Source organism: Leptinotarsa decemlineata, unplaced genomic scaffold (genome assembly GCF_025532065.1).
Source record: "Leptinotarsa decemlineata unplaced genomic scaffold, Ldec_3_MD MMD2_tig00026336_RagTag_RagTag, whole genome shotgun sequence".
NCBI classification, from domain to species: domain Eukaryota; kingdom Metazoa; phylum Arthropoda; class Insecta; order Coleoptera; family Chrysomelidae; genus Leptinotarsa; species Leptinotarsa decemlineata.
In genome coordinates, this window is record NW_027412692.1 from 9,199,905 (window position 1) to 9,217,343 (window position 17,439).

Genomic DNA, 17,439 nt, shown 5'->3' on the forward strand with positions numbered 1-17,439 from the left:
CCCCTACGAACGACAACCCTCAGAAGTCAAAACTTGTGCGAGCTAAGGATTAACGAGGTCTTACCTTTTAACGTGTGATTCCTAACACGGGTTGGACGGCAGCAAGTGAAGATCGATCGTTCAGACTAGGGCTTGAACCACCGACCAACACGGCAGTCAATTCGAGTGAGTGAACAAAGCAGCCACGCCGAACCGCTTGGCTACCGACTGACCGACTGACATACATATATACATACATACATACACACACACATACATACATACTACATACATACATACATATATACACATGAATATTATTATGTGTCGAGGTTATCTTTAAAAAATTCATTTAATGTTTAGTAAACCTTTTTGACCAGAATTACCTTCAAGTTTCTCCTAAAAGATAGTAGCGTGACACATTCTGTTGAACTTTCAGGTAATTTGTTATACATTTTCACTCCATTGTATATAATTGAGTTCTTGATTTGACTATTGTTGTGATAGGAACATTTAATTGGCAAGCTTGTCTAGTATAGTGGTGAGGCGGAGAAGTGAAGGTACCTTTATTCTTGTATATAAGGCATGCTGATTCAAGAATAAACAATGAAGTCACAGGTAAAATTTCATGCATTAAAAACAGTGGCTTACAAGAATCATTTCATTTTGCTCCACAGAGATACCGTACCGCACGTTTTTGTAATATGAAAACAGATTGAAACAGATGTTTACTGCATACATGTTGTGCCATACCTTAGGTGAGAGTCTATGAGAGCATAATAAACATTTTTTGCTGCGTGAAATCCTAGTTCCTTTGATACTATTCTGAGTGCAAAAACCCTGAGGAAATTTTCTTGTTTATAAGACCTGTATGCTCCTCAAATTTCATACACTCATCGATATTGATTCCCAAGAATTGAGATCTTATTTTCTACTGGTGCTCTTTCCATATATATTTCTGGTAGATTGCACTTAAAGGTGATTATAATAGTTTTTTTAGTGTTGAATGACAGCAGATTTGCATCGCACCATTGTTTAATTACGCTGAGGTCATTACAGATACTTTCATATAAATTCTGTTGATTTATATTATGCCACAAAAGGGTGGCATCATCTGCAGAAATACGTAAAGAAGCCAGGTCATTTACATATACTAAAAAAGTATGGGTCCTGAGATCGATCCTTGGGGCACTCCTGCTTTCACATTTTTTGTACTTGATCAAGTATTGATTTCAACAAATTGTCTACGTTCTGTAAGGTAGGATTCAAACCATTAGTTCAGTATCTTGATTTAGTCTGTATATGATCGAAGTTATGAAGCGTTTTGTGTTCGGGATTTTTATTATGCCCTCTTCATACTCTCTTCCATCCTTTTGCACAGGAACAAAAAAATTATATTATATTTCAGCCTCAAGTTTCCTCTAGACCCACTCATTTTCATTCCATTGCAATTGTCGTATAAGTTGGTTTGACAAAAAGGTCAAGGCTTTCGCAGCCGAGGTTTTCCGGGTTTGAAGGACGTCCTCAGACGTTTATACATCCGATGACTCGAAGATATTAACTCAGTTATCGGAGTAATTGTATTGTCATTGGAGATATTAACTCAGGATGTATAAACCTCTGAAGAAGCTAGCCACTCCCGTCAGCGAAACGTCAGGAAGAAATTCCAGAAATCCACGACCTTCAAACCCGGAAAATAGTGACATTGATACGTTGGTTTGCTACATCCTTTAGAGGTGGGAAAAGTACCTTAGAGTATTTTTGAGATTCTTCACGTTTGATTCTTCTCCACATCGCATTGTGCATGTCTCTAGAAACGATTTTTTCGGAATTTGACGTCTCCTTTCTGCCAAATAGTTTAGTCTATTGTACATATATACCATGTGACAGTGCATGTATCTTTTATCAGAGCGTTCAGTATATGCATCAGTTTTGAATTTTGTCAAATATACAGGGCGTGTATAAATTGAACCACATATTCTGGAGTCGAAAATAAGTCGATTGGATGACAATGAAACTATACACACAAAAAAGTTACAGCTCTTGTAAAGTACATAATGAAAACCGTTTTTTAGATACTTCAGAACTGTTCAACATTTTGTAATGAACATGGATCCATGACTTTCTTATCATAAAATAAAACTACAAAATCCGTTCAGCCCTTAAAAACCCTCGAACTATTCTATGTGTTATAATTAAATTAATATTGCTATACCTTTGGTTCAACACATCAGTTTTGAATTTTGTTTGCCACTTAGCAGTTTTTCGAAAAGCCAGTATTTATCGAGGTGCGGAATCTTTTAGTGATAAAAAATAAGTTATAGTAACTGAGTATTCATATTATTTGCAGATGCAAAAAATATGAACACATTGAAATACACATTCTGCACCGTTTTATAAAAGAAATCCCAATTTTTTGTGAATATTAGGCTTCTGGCGAAATATATTTGCACTTTCATTGATTTGATACCTCAGGTGTTGTTCGCCGATTATTTCAACAGAATACTCGCCTTCTTTCATGAAACTCCGGAAGCAATAGAGTCAATAGAGTCAAAATCTGGACTTCTGGCTGACCAAGAAAAAAGTGCATCAAGGCTCCTTCCATTACAACGTCCAGGGTATAGACCGAAAAGATATTTCCTAGGTTCGTCATCGAAATGCGCTGGAGCTCCATCTTGTTGAGAGCACATATTTTGCCTCATTTGTAAATCTGCCCCATTCAAATCATTTGGAAGAAACACTGGCCCTATTGAATTATTCACAATTACTGCCCAAACATTGACTTCGAAAGTCTGCTAGTGATGAGTCATTTTTTCTCATGGTTATTAACTATTTTTATGAATACACACTTATTCAAATATTGTATTTCATTTTGCATAAGAAAAAAAAACTTTCTTCAACATATTCCAAATTTTGTGAATTCTGTGAATTTAATGGAAAGAAGAAGAATACCAGTACTTTCAAATAAATTCCCGGCAGATTTTAATTTTGGTCACAACAAAGAAGTGTAAGATATAGATAAAAATGTAACTCCTGGTATGACGCCTTGGTAAGAGGCATCTCCTTCCACAAATATGGCCTTGAGAAGGCATAACTCTTGGCAATAGCTGCATAAGTTGCCTTGGCGAAGTAACCCAGCGTACCCCTTGGCTGATGTATAGCAGTCTTCAATATCTGCCATCTGGAGTAGTTTCTTGGAAACAGGGGCAAACACGATACCAGTGGCACGGGGAGCTAGGATGAGACGTTCAGTTACAGATCTGCATTTTCCGGTGAATTTGCAAAGCACTGTATGGGGTTGACCGATTTTGTTACCGCAGTAACCTCTATGGACTGGTACGACAAAAATCTTGGCTGGGATGATGGCTCCACGGATAGCAGTAGCTTCGCTGCACTTCACTTCAGTTCAGACCGATGTGGCCTTTGCTATCACCGATAGCTACGAACACCTTGAAACGAATACGTTGACCAACACGAGTCTGTTTCTGAACGGTCATGATTTACAAAATCTCATCATCCAGTTTTGATCCAATGGAGAAATCGATGAGTTCATACTTTTTGATTGGCAAAGAAACCAGGCAGATCACCTCCAAAGAGCGGATATTACCAGCGTTTACCAACCGTCCTAGCTTAGTTACAGGCACTCATTCCTTCTGGTCCTTTTCGAGAGCACAGCCTCTAACTCGTCCACGATCACGACCTCTGGTGCCTCTTCAGCTACCTCCTCTACCACCACTACTTAATCCACCGGCAAACGCCCACTCGCCATAGTTTTCTCGGTACATTTATAATGTAGCTGGCAGCCATTGTTCAAGAACGTGACTTTGCAAGACAAAAAGTATTTTGCACCCTACAGTTTCTAATCTGAACAAATCTAGTCCGACTATAAGGTTGTTTTCAACGACAAAACCTCATCACTACAGGACAATCCTCAATGCGTAGTTTGTAGTTTTTTGGTTCGGAACAATGTTCCAAGCGTTTGAGAAGCTGCCTTTGCAATTTCAGCGACATGATTGTGCCAAGACATATTGGTGAGCATTTCAACCCCCAACAAACTTATCGAAGCAGAAAGCGGAACTATTATATCCGGTTCGGAGGCAATTATCTTTTTGGAGAAAACCAATGCCTGAATTTTTTTGCCATTGAATTGAACGTGTTGATGCGGTATTTCACAGTTTTAAACTTTTTTACCGCGAAAAATGGAACTGGCCTCGAATTGAGCGAGACAGACAGACGGTAACGTCATCACACAAGCCAGATTGCTTCTCAGCAAGGCATCCAGTCAACCAAATTATCACGTGGTGTCCCACCCAGCGGCGAACCAATCAAAGTGAACCAAATCGTCACGTAGCATCCCCAAACTGTCACGCAGCTCAGCAGCTAATCAGAGCGCAGGCTCCTGCATCTCAGAACATCGTGGCGGGAGATTTGAATTTTCTGTGGACATAAATAATTCAGCGAGACAGACGTGACGTCACGGCAAACAGACTAGACAGAGTGGTAACATAATACATTATAAAAAAAAGTTTTTTTAGGGAGTTGAACGCGGGACGTTTGGTATGGTAGCTTTAGAGTATAATCTCGTCGCTAGCGAGGGATATTGAAAGTGAGTGTGAATAGTTGATAGATATGGGTATTGTGAGTTCGGTTGGTTGCGGCATTGTTGATAACGAGAGTCGAGCGCGTTCAACATGATAAGTTGGAAGATATGCAACGTTATCGCTCACAAAGTCGAGCTTGGAATGAAAACAATATTATACAAGGTATGTGTGGTGTTAAGGAAAAAAAACATGGCGTCCAGCATTAAAGAAAGAAAAAAAACATGGCGGCGAATATTGAGCGGAATATACAGCGTTAAAGAAAATAAAACATGGCTGTCCACATGCAAGAAAAAAAAACATCCAAGTTGACATCATCAGGAGATGACTGATAAAAACATAGACGGCGCGCGCGTAACTTTAAAGGTTAGGAGGGTTTAATAAAATGCAATGAGTAGTTTCCACATACTTTAAGGAGTATACAAATGGCAGATATATTTCCTATCACTTTCCTCATTTATACGTTGAATTGCCGTTTTGCAAAAGAAAAAAAGATATCGTCGTAACAATATCCGACCGCGGATCCCTAAAGTCGGAATAAACGTTGACCTGTTCCATTTTTCACGGAAGGTCCCGCGATAGCAGAAGTAAACACGAAACCGCAATATTTCTCAGCAGTCGCTCTTTCCAAAATCACTTTCATCGGTAAATAAATCTGGCTTTGGGGCGTTATTTATTTAGCTTGCGGCCTCGGATAAGGACACGCGTCACCGCGACACCGGGTTGGGGTGGAGGAGGATGCTCGGAGGTTTTCACGTAATTAGTTTGCCGAGGAGATACTGCCTTCACCCCAGGGGTTAATGAAAATGAACACGCATGTGGAATCGAATTTTCCGCATCTGGAGGAGAGTTTCTCTTTTGTTGTAACAAGAAATAAATTCGAGAGATGAAAGAACACAATATCTCAAAAGAAACTAGTGTGCTCGAGAAAACGATGAATGAATACAAAATTTCAAAAGAAACTGGTGTTCAAGAAAACGTCTCTTTTGGAATGTACTAATGGAAAGATATACAAAGAAATTAGTATACTTGGGCATCTCAAACCCTCCACAAAAGTTGCATATGATAGAAATTGGTCAGAAATTTTTAAACTCACTGTCATCTCCTTTTTTGAAAGTTGGGCAGACTTTCGACATTTTCCGTATGATGGTACATGAAAAGTGCCATCGCTCTCATTGCCCTGGCCGAAAGCCTTTCAGCTGAGCATCTTCCCTCTATTCAGTGCTACTTTTAAAATAATAAAAACGCAAAACAACAAACCTACATTCCTGATCAAAATATACCTATACCGTGCTCTTTTTCTTTATCCCGTATTACATATTAACATAATTAATCTATTCTACTACCCTATACTTTTAAAATAATAAAAGACAACAAACAAAACTACCTTCCTGCTCAAAATATACATTTGCAGTGCTTTTTTCTTTGTTCTTTCGCCAAACTTGCCAGGTCTGGGTAGCCTTTCTTGTCTGGATAGCCTGACTAGGCTCTCATGTTATTATATATTTCGCTCAGCTGTAAGCAGCAGCTGACCTCTTTTCCTCTCTCATTCGTTACTCACCATGTTCTCCGCCCATTCATTCACGAATCTTATCCATTCATCCCTTCTTCCATTCTCTTCCCTTAGTGTTATCTCCCTTTTTTCTGTTTCCATACGTTCCTTCCATTTACGCCACCCAGCCCTTTCCCCGTTCTCAATCACGTGATCTACCGTTTCTAGTTTCCCGTATCCACAGGGACACGGTACTTCCGGTCCCAGATTGAACCTAGCCAGGTATCCTGGGAAGTTACCGTGCCCAGTCAGCAGCTGTACAGCCTTCCTCGACAGATCCAGCGAGTCATGCCCGACTGTTTTACAAAACTTGTAAACTACTACCCTCTTATTCTCCGCTCTCCCCCTTTTCATACCTCCTACAGCCACCCTGGAGTCACTGACTATCATAACGCTCTCTTTCATACTCCACATATCCATCAACCTCTCGATCTCCCCCCTCTTTCCCATGCCCAACCTATACCTTCTTCCGTCTTCTGACCTTATCCCGGCGTCCACATGTACCTCTTTCTCCGCTTCCCCCAGCAATATTCCTTCCAAGCAACACCAGATTCAATAGAAGGCTTCTTCACACTTGTACTCGGTACACCACTGACTATCACGAATGCTTTGGTTTTGGTCCGTTATTTTTGATAACACATTTGTTCTAATACAAGCAGGTTCCAATTGCTACTGCTACCGATTCTTTCCAAGAGACTGAATTCTGAAGGAATATGTTTTGATTGTTTGGAATATTTTTCACCGAAAATGAAAATGAGAAAAGATTTTAATATTCTATCGAATATTCTGAAAAATATACAGTATTCTGTTAGACTTTTTCAACTTGGGTCATTTTTGTTCAGTTCGAAATGAGTTTTTTATTGGTTTTTCACCAAAAATATCTGCACCAATGCAGGATATCTCAGTTCCAAATTTCAAATTTCTTAGCCAGAAACAACTGAATGGGGCCATGTGAAATGATTTCGTTAACACCTAGCACTTACATGTTTTATTTTCTACATGTATATTCACAATTTGTGTTTGACGTGAATAACGTCTATAAACGCAAGTGCTTTATGAATGTTACAATTCTGACCTAAAATGATTGTTGAATATTTTTGAATGAAATCTGTTTCGCCCATTCAGGGACGAATTTTGGGCATTTTGTCAGAAAGTGTTCATCACTGAGTACTTTGCAGGTTTCGCACATAAATTGGTCCTTATTCCAATTTCATCCTAATTTTGAACAGGTTGGAACCTGGCTTCCTTACCCTTAGTGCTGCATGACAATTGGGTCATAACTGATCATGGGATGACGGCATGAATGTCCTCAGATATCAGTACCGCCCTTCACGGTGAAACCCCTGCCTGGCTGGGGTGTTATGGATGAAGAGATTATTAATCTGTTAACGGGGAACATGAGGGCCTCATTCGACAGAGTGTCTGGGCCTTCTATATCAGGAGGGGTCGCCTACAGCTTGATCTATAGCTTCCGTAACTAACTGATTATCGTGGGTTTCTGCGCAATCAAAGACTTGCCGATTCCTCGACTGAATGGACTGCTGAATGGAAGGCAGCTGCAAATCTCTGCGGATGGCTTCATTCCGTACGAACCACGGAGCATTCACAATCATCCGTATCAACTTGTTTTGCAATCTCTCCAGAATGGAGATATTAGACGGAGACGCTTGTCCCCAGACGATTGAAGCATACACGATGACAGCCTTGAACATCGTTTTATAGATCGTTATTTTGTTCTTTAGGCTCAGTTTGGATCGTCTATCGATCAGACTTTTGATCCCACCCGCCTTCACGGTTGTGATGTGCGGGTTCCAGGTGAGCCTGCGGTCTATTAGAAGACCGAGGTACTTTACCCGCGCTGCCAGGTTGGTCCCTATTGTTAAGAATGGTCGTGGCCTCTCCACTGGTTTTGCCACGTAGATTCCACATATTTTAAATTGCACTTAGTAAAATACATGTGATGGGGGGGCTATATAAATTTTGGTAGATGTGTATCATTTAAGGTTTATTCCACTTTCAGTGAGATGAATATTTTATTACTAAAGTGGCTCACAAATTATCTAGACTCCTTCACGACATGTGTTCCGAAGGTAAACATGTTTCACGCTCCCTTGCTGTATATTCTAATTCAAATCTCATCCACTCTCGACTCGACGTCATTAGATGCTCATTTTCGGAGTGAAATAACGATGATTGCCAATTGTTTTCGCCTTAATTTCGTAACGTTCTCCACTCAATGACATCTCCTTGGTCGTCGTTCACGAAAACTGCGGTCGCGGATAATTTCTATTTCCTCTTATTGTGAAGAGGCGTTTCCGGTTTCGAGACCCGGTAATTACATCTCGAGTAGAGAGATAGATGCAGTTTCGGACGACACGACGGTCGTTCTCCTCTATTTGGTAAATGTAGTATCCTCGGAAAATTTAATCGGCTTAGGATCAACGTATTTCAAACGATTATTCTCTTATAAGAGAAATAGTAATCTCATTCTCATTCTACTGTGGATACTTTTATCTTCTAATGGCCTAGTAAAACGGGGAATGTTCTGATGATTTATAAAAGGCGTCAATTCGAAAACTTTTCGTCCTCCTTTTTCTCACTACTTGGGAGCCGCCTGATTTGCCCATTTTTTCCAAGTTTCGGGAAACCCTGCAGCGACGTGGGCTTTTTACGTAATTATCCCACACCCATTTCTACAATAATGGTCCTTGAACTAGCACGTATAGGTCTTTTGTTGAAATTCAGTTGTGTCAAAGATACAGCCCGCGGGCCACTTCAGGTCCCCGGGTCGTATCACCACGGCCCGCGATCGGAATGTTCCAGTAAGCAACTCAATCATAGGCAGTCTCTTAGCAACAAGCGGAAATAAGCTAATATTTCTGCTGAGAGCAATAGAGTATTCCACGCGCTTCGAGCCTAGACTAGAACCTTACTTATCGATATAAAGAGAGTGCGTCAGCGCGATGTGAGTCTGTTGAGTCGAGTTATCGAGGCGATACGGTCGGAGAAGGATTCTAGTTATACTGTGGAGTATTGATTGTGAAGTTTAGTGATTGTGGAGGTATTGTGCCCACCTACACATTCTAAATTTAAAATATGGCTCTCTGAAAAATTGAGTTTGACACCTCTGTGTTACATGCTTTTCATATTCTTCTGTACAAAAATCGGGTTATTCATAAATTGCTTGCAGTGCCTCACATTCACATTAACATGACAAGTCTCCTCTATTTCTTTATAGTACCATCTGCAGCTAACGACTCCTTTATACTCGTTCTTGTTCAGGTGTCTTCTGAATGGAAAGTATTTCGATAAGTAGAATTTAGAAGTGAGAAATTTGAGCCAATCCGTTGGTGTATTTCCATTCGTATTTTTGGAAAACTGAATATGTGAAAATAAGAAATTAACAAAATGGGAAAGAAGATTTTGAAACAAGTAATTTCATAACTTTTCGATTGTTGGTATCCGCAATCGTCTTGGGGTGATAACTGGTTTTTTCCTGATGATATTCTGAGTAATTGGTTATGATGAATCCGGAGACAATAGAGTTGTAACTTTTTACTAAAATAATACTAATGTTTTCTCTTAGTTAGTAAACGCAAGATACTTGACGCCAGACTATAATCTATTGAAGTCTTGGATCATAATTTTTTGAATATATTTGGAAGCTTCTGTAGATTAGGGATAAGTACAGAAGACCTGAGAATTACCAAAAGGTTAAAACTATTCATAAAGCACGCCTTAGTTCCTCATCCTCTGAGAAAGTAAGTGATCATTGGACCAAGAATTCCCTTTCCTAAAATACCATAATAACGTTGTACATGTTATTGCATATATCTTAGGTAGAATGAGGTATAAATGCAAAAAAGAATGTCAACAAATATTTTTGTAACCATTCAGTCGACCACTTTGTAGAACAATGTTTCGAGCTCCGCGGCCGAACAATCGATTTTCACTGCGTATGATCCAACTCATACTTTGAGTCTCACGTTGAAAAGTAAGACCTCGTTAATCCGTCGCTCACATCAGTTTTGACTTCTGAGGGCTGTCGTTCGTAAGGGGTGATAACTGGTCAACAGATTTTAAACCGATATTTTTCAACTTTGAAGATTCATTTTTCATATGTCTCTACATGGGCTGAGAAGTCTCGAGACTAACATATAGATGGTGCTAGTCTCATTCCATTCACCGCTTTTTCAGTTAGTATCGGGTGATTTTTTAAGAAGTATAGGATTTTATTTTCAAAACAACACAAAAAATTTGAAAAAAATGATGAAATCTTTATTGGAATCGATAAAACGATCAATATAATTTAATGTTTGAAAATAATTTTATGCAAATGTTGTCTACGGCTCCGCTGTAGATGGTTCATGCGCAAGATCCAATTTTGGCACACTCTCTCTAACATATCGACCGGTATTTCACGTATAAATGCTTCAATATTGGCTGCCAGAGCGTCAGTCATTGCTAGTTAATCCCTGTAGACATGAGCCTCAACATGACACAAGAAATAATTCAAAGGCATTAAATCACACGATCTAGGCGGCCAAGTGACAGGCCCCGAACGTGAGATATACTTTTCACCAAAGGCGGCTCTTAATTGGGCAATTGTTTCGCGTGCCGTGTGGCATGTGGCACCGTCTTGTTAAAACCAATTTTTTTTGGGCAATCATCACACGGTAGTGCTCGCCATTCACAGTAACGTTCCAGCCGTTGTCGTCTTTGAAGAAGTACGGCTCGATGATGCCACCAACCCATAATCCACACCAAACAGTGACTTTTTTGGGATGCATCGGTAGCTCTTGCAATGCTTGTGGCTGGTCTTCATTCCAGATACGGCAATTTTGCCTATTAACGTATCCATTCAACCAGAAATGAGCCTCGTCACTGATCACAATTTTTCGATAAAAATGTGGATCTTCCTCTAAATTTGCCAGTACCCATTCACCAAATGTGGGAGGTCGTGTTTCAATTCTTGCACCAGCTGTATCTTGTGAGGTTTTACACCCAAATCCTTTCGCAAAAATTTCCACGTGTGGAGTAATAGAGGCACAATTGCTGCGAACGGCGGTGAATCGACATTTCACGGTCATCACGAACACTGGCGGATACAACCGCAATATTTTTTTCGGTCCTCACTCTCTGTATGCGTGTTGGTGGTTCAATGTCCAATAATGTGAACATTGTTCGAAATTTAGTCACAAGCTTCCGAATGGCTCCCTCAGTAGGCCGACGAAATTTCCCATAAATTGGAAGAAGTGCACGATGCACTTTCTTCACCGAGCAAGAATTTTGATAATAAAATTCAATAATTTGCAAGCGTTGTTCATACGTAAGTCGATTCATGGTTAAATTATAGACCAAACTGAACAAGTTTGACAATGACATGATATTGTACCCATAAGTTCATGAGTTATTGTGCTAAAAGTGACAATACTTTTGTTTTCTTCAAAACTATGGGTAAAAAACAATTTCGTGTTTTAATGTCACACTGCTTCTTGATGGAAAAGATACCATTCAAGTGAAGCAATAGCTTGAAAAGTGTTATAGAGACTCCTCTCTATCAGAAACAACAATCAAACGTTGGTTTGCTGACTTTAAACGAGGTCGTAGAGATACCGATCATGTAGAACGCAAGGGACGTCCAAATGAGTCAGTGACACCAGAAAACATAAAAAAACACACAAAATCGTTTTGAATGATCGAAAAGTGAAGTTGCGTGAGTTAGATGACACTGTAAAGTTATCAAAAGAACGTATTGGATTTATATTGCATGAGCATTTGACTATGAGAAAGCTCTGCTCAAAGTGAGTTCCGCATGAACTCACTGTTGACCAAAAACAAGAACGTCTTGATGATTCTGAGCAGTGTTTGGCCATGTTTCAAATAACCAACCAAAATTTTCGCGTCGATATGTGACAATGGATGAAACATGGATCCCATCACTTCACTTCGGAATCAAAACAAAACGCGTTTTCTTTCTTTGGCCCGGGACTTTTCATCACATGTATCAGATGTCATTTTATTAAAGTTTGCGATAGATTTTACTGTTTATAACCCCTTTCAGAGGAATTTCTTTGTCTTACCAGGAGACACGAATATTTATACTGCATATTTATCATTATCGTATATGCCTTGAATTATACGTCGCAGTCAGTTTGTTTCTCCACTATAGCTGCAACTAATTTGATAGAGTAATATCAAACTGGGCTTTGGAAACTTCCTCGAGTTGAATGTGAAACAGTTCCACGTATGAATATATTTTATTGAACAAATATTTGAATGATATGGGGAGAAAGCTGTCAGACTCCTTCCAAGTTGAATTGGCGTTGTGTTTATTGAAGCTTAAAGCTTGACCAACTCTCGTATATATAATTACGTGTGACAACCTGGTGAGGGAGCTTTGTTTCATCTTTTGATCCTATTAGAATTTCAGACACGGGTCTAAGTGCCTAGGGTGGCAATTTTATATGCATATTACCTTGGGCTCAATTGAATTGCAACGCCTAAATCTTGTTACGGTTTTATTTTCTCTTTCTAGATATTAAGAATTTTAGACTAAAAAGGAAGGGAAGAAGGAGAAAATAAATAGAGGAATCGGATTGTCAACAAATCTATATTATATGTGGTCTTGCCCTTACAGATAATCATTATTATTAAATATTATTTTTTTTAATTTCAATTCTTCTCAAATTTTCCTACTCTCACTATCTCTGGCAGTAAACTTGGTCTCTTCAGTCACTTAGATCATTAAAAATATAACAGTTATTACAAAATAAATAAAATTTCAAAACATAACCTATACTTGTCTTCATCATCCATTCAGATTGATTTATGTCTGTATTGAAATTCTTCTCTATGATTGAAATTTCGTCCACATTTGGTACCATTGATTTGGGAAAAAGGTAACTAGAACTGGCACAGATGTGAAGGAAAGGAAAAAAAACTGGAAAAAAAAATTGAAGTCCTCCATTTTGATGGTGATATTCAATTTACGCATTTTGCGGATTTATTCTGGAAATCTCGTTCAAAAGCACCAGATTATTGATAAGTTGGGTAATCTTAACCACCTTCACTCATTTGTGGATATATTTTCTGGAGTACTGAACATTCCAACCTTCTTCGACGTAAGTTCTACGTAATCACTTTCGAGGCCACACAACATCTAGGGTATGTTACCTTCTTCATTTGAACATTCACTACAATAGAATGTCATTAATACTGAATGTATTCATTGTTTTCAGGCCTGTTTCCTTCTTTTATTATCCTTGATTTGTTCTGCTTTATATATCAAGACGTAGAGTAGTGGAGTATAGTGCTAAACCTGGCTTACTCATTCCTTCCTGCTTAATAATAGGAATTTGGAATCTGTCATAAGGCTTTACTGGTTGAGGTATTTGCTTCTGCTTTAATTGACCCAATGCACGAGTGATATTTAAACACCCCAACTCTTAGGATACTCTTATGAAGGACTTGAAGGAGACACCGACGAAACAGATAAGCTTTTTTTCAGAACTGTGCTTTATTTCTATCATTTTATTGCTCAGCATGGTCGCTTTCACTGATTGTGCATGAATTACTAAACAAATTGTTTTGTTTTCTTTCTTTATAGTTGTACAGTTATCAAGTTGTGCTAGACCATTAGTTCAGTCACATCCTCATTTCCTGTAAAGAAAAAAGCATAAAAATAACAACTTTAAAAGAACCTATAGTGGGTCAAAATTAAACAACTTACCTCTAGCGTTAACAGTGTACACTTTCAGTATATATACTAAAAGGTTAAGGAATTTAGCGCATGTAACTAGTACATTTATGACGAACATAATATTACCATACAATTTACAAGATTGCATTTTTGCATCTCATGCAATATTTACATGAAGATCGACCTTTGACCCCTGTTTACACCATAGCCCCTCTTTTTCTTTCTTTTCCTGTCACTCCTCTCACTCTTGTCCTTACTGAAATCAGGCTAGCCATCATTCATAATTGCGATTTCCCCAGCTGTCAAACGTTTTTCATCGACGGACTCTTATTTTGAGATATTTATCCAGCTCCGGTTCCACAACATTGTCACCCTGTCAATTGTCAACGACAAGCAATTAACATTTATTTGATTTTGTTGAGGATTATCGAACTTGATAGGTTGTTTAATTTGGATAATATAGTTGGTATAACTATTCGAGTTTTATTGATTTATTTTCTTTTTTTTTTTTTTGTTCGATAAAGAACCCCACCCGTCTCTACTGAGCAAGGGTATGTTCAGAAAGGATTAAATATTTTGCTGCTAACGGCCAACCAAGCATCGCAAAGCGTTGTATTCTTTCTTTCCGTCGAATATTTCAGAATGATATACAGTTCGTTATCTGATTCGTACTATTTTTATTTCGGAATGTTATAATCCGAGTTGGTCAAATTCAACTAAATCCCATCATAGTTTCATCATATGACATGTTTCTTTAGATTTTTTAAAATGTGATATAGAAAATTCAGCTTTGTCCATTGAAGTATGTTTCATTGAAAGATTCCAACTTGCAAATTGACAAAAGTTTCTATTTTATTTGGAAGTTTTATAGAACTGAGAAATATTGGAATGCTGTTATTTTTGATTGAATTTTTTGTGACGTTGAGGGCTATCGTATAAATATCCTATTTCTGTATCTGTGGAGTAGGGAAGGTGAGTGTAGACTCACAGACCCATTGTACATCCTCCCGAGGAGTTGTCCTCCTAGGTCATCGTCCATGCTGTCCTTTCCAGGAACGTGAACAGGTCACTAGGAGGCATCTCCTTTATATTGGCAGGTGTAGGCCAAGACTCGACGAACACATACTCTCTTTGGCAACCTTGAGGTGTCTCAAGGTGGCCTCCTCGAAGGTTTTTGGAAGGTGCAGCGATATTACTATCGTTGCACGGTTTTTTCAACCTTCTTGGGGTTCCCTCCGTGAAGGTGGGAACTTTCCTGCAGGGGCAGCCAGTTTCTTGCCTTTATTCAAGCGGAGCTCTTGGCGCCCGCCGCAGGAAGTACCCTTGCTGTTGAAGGTGATCTGCTATGTCCAGCCTCATTCCAAACGGTAGATTGGGGTGGACATTTCTGTTCATACCCAGCCTCCGCCCCAGATTAAGGTGAGCACTTCTGTCCAGGAAGATTAAATGTTTTTATCTTCCTCTTTGAAGAGGATCGAATTAACTACTGACCAGTAGTCCGGCGACCCCGTCCGTAAGGCCACATTGGTTTCCCGAACAGGCCCTCCAGTCCAGTCCAGTCCAGTGGCCGTTTCCCTATCCGCCACCTGGGGACGCGTCCGATAGGTAACCCAACCTACGGGTATTGATATCCTATCTGAAAAAGCTTTCTGGACATCAAAGTTATTCATTATCATCATATGAGTAATAATAAGTGGAGACTAATATAAAATTTTTCAAGGAATAACAAAAGGTGAATCCCGTTCAGAAATCCAATAGATGGCTTTTCCGTCAATAAAGATGTCTTTGCGTTTTCCTAATCGAAATTGTACTTGTCTTCAACATAAGAGGTCAAAAGTTACAACCATAAGGCAGCAGTCAAATTTTTTGTGTATCTCATGAATGGTTTCCTCGTAAAGAAAATGAGTTCAGCGTTTGTTTGAAAGTCATTACCCGATGGCAACTATAAATATCAATCGAAACGTCGTGAAGTAAGTTGGTTTGAATTTTTCTGCTCATTTTTTGTTTTTCTTTTTTCATCATCAATTTTGTTCATTTATTTTCATCATTAATCTTGTTTATCTTTTTTATCGTTAACCTTGTTAATTTCATTCAATTGTATGTATGTATGTATTCCAACATTTCACGATTTCATAACATAATTTTCTATCGAAACATCACCTGTGCTCGTGAGTATAAATTTTGTTTCAAATGTTTCTACATATCATCTTTTCGGACCCTGGACAGTTATACCTCTAGAGTTGATATTATTCAATACTAAATTGTTTAATATTCAACGAAAGTCATTTTTTTTGTGGAGGAAAATCAGTTTTGTGTTCAGTTGTAAATGGTTTTGATAAATGAATGTTTATTTTCCAGGAGTGTCCAACATTTTTCGTCCTCAAGTCCGTTTTACTATTCACCGTCAGCTGAATTGAATATTCAATACACCCATTGTATATGTATACTCGTTTGGAAACTCCACCCTGTTTCAATTCATTACACGTGTCCTAAGCTAGGGATGAAGCAGATCAACCAACTAATGCAGAGTCTGGATTAATTTTAATGGACCGATTTGGATTTCAATAATCCTTCTGAGAAGTGGCAGCTCGTGACCTATTTCGTTGAATTTACACAGTGCCAAACAACAGAACCGGATTGAGCACAATGGAGAGCATACAGAATACGTTATTCTTTGTTGAGTTTATAGTCGCTTCGTGATTCGTACCTTCCTGAATATTATATGTTGCTGAAAGCAGTTAGTTTAGGTTCTGTTAATTCACGTATTTATGCCTGAAAACGAAGCTCGAACACAAAATATAATCCAAAACTTCAATTTTACTTTCCGAGTTCGTCAATGTATGCAGTGTTTTATCTAGGCGATACGACAAATGAAGTATCAGATTGAGAATGACGTTCAACTTTGAATATCAATATTGTCAATTCTTGGTAACTGGAAGGTATTTTTCCTGATAGCTGGAAAGTGCCTTATTCAATGTCTTATAAGACATCATCTTGAAATATATACTATATTGTCTTCTGAACAATCAGGGTTCACACCGGGACACAGGTGTACTACAGCCTTGCTTAACATTGTTAATGATATTGAAAGAGATACAGATGCAGGAAAAACAACTGTTCTCATTCTTTTATATTATTCAAAGGTATTTGATACGATAAACCACGGGATTTTACTCTCTAATTCACATTTTATAGGTTTTTCGGAAAGTGCAATTATTCTTATGTGTGACTATTTACAGTAAAGGAGTCAATATGTGTAGGTAATTTGATGTGGGTCAGTCAATAAGAGAAAAGATCACTTGTGAGGTTCCACAAGGGTCTATACTTGGCCCCGTACTATTTAGTATATACTCAGGTAATTTCATTTCGAGCATTACAACTTGTTGAATCCACGTTTGTGCTGATGATACACATCTGTATCACTCATTTGCTCCAGAAGATTGGTTTGGGGCTCAAAAAGTTATATCTGGAGATATAAACTGATTAGTAGAGGTATCACATGCGCATGAGTTGAAAATCAACGCACACAAGTCTAAAAGTGTCCCTTGACTTGAACAATCGATAGAAATTGTCACGTTGCGAGGTTTGTTTCTCTCTGCTTTTGCACG

At 38.6% G+C, this 17,439-nt stretch overlaps 1 protein-coding gene and 1 pseudogene across 3 annotated transcripts in view; one reads left to right on the plus strand and one right to left on the minus strand.

Moving 5' to 3' along the window:
• The window catches only part of rg (A kinase anchor protein rugose), a 941,222-nt gene that overhangs the window by 520,573 nt on the left and 403,210 nt on the right, over positions 1-17,439 (plus strand). The window lies entirely within an intron of this gene.
• On the minus strand, positions 2,962-3,843 carry LOC111517482 (small ribosomal subunit protein uS5 pseudogene; annotated as a pseudogene).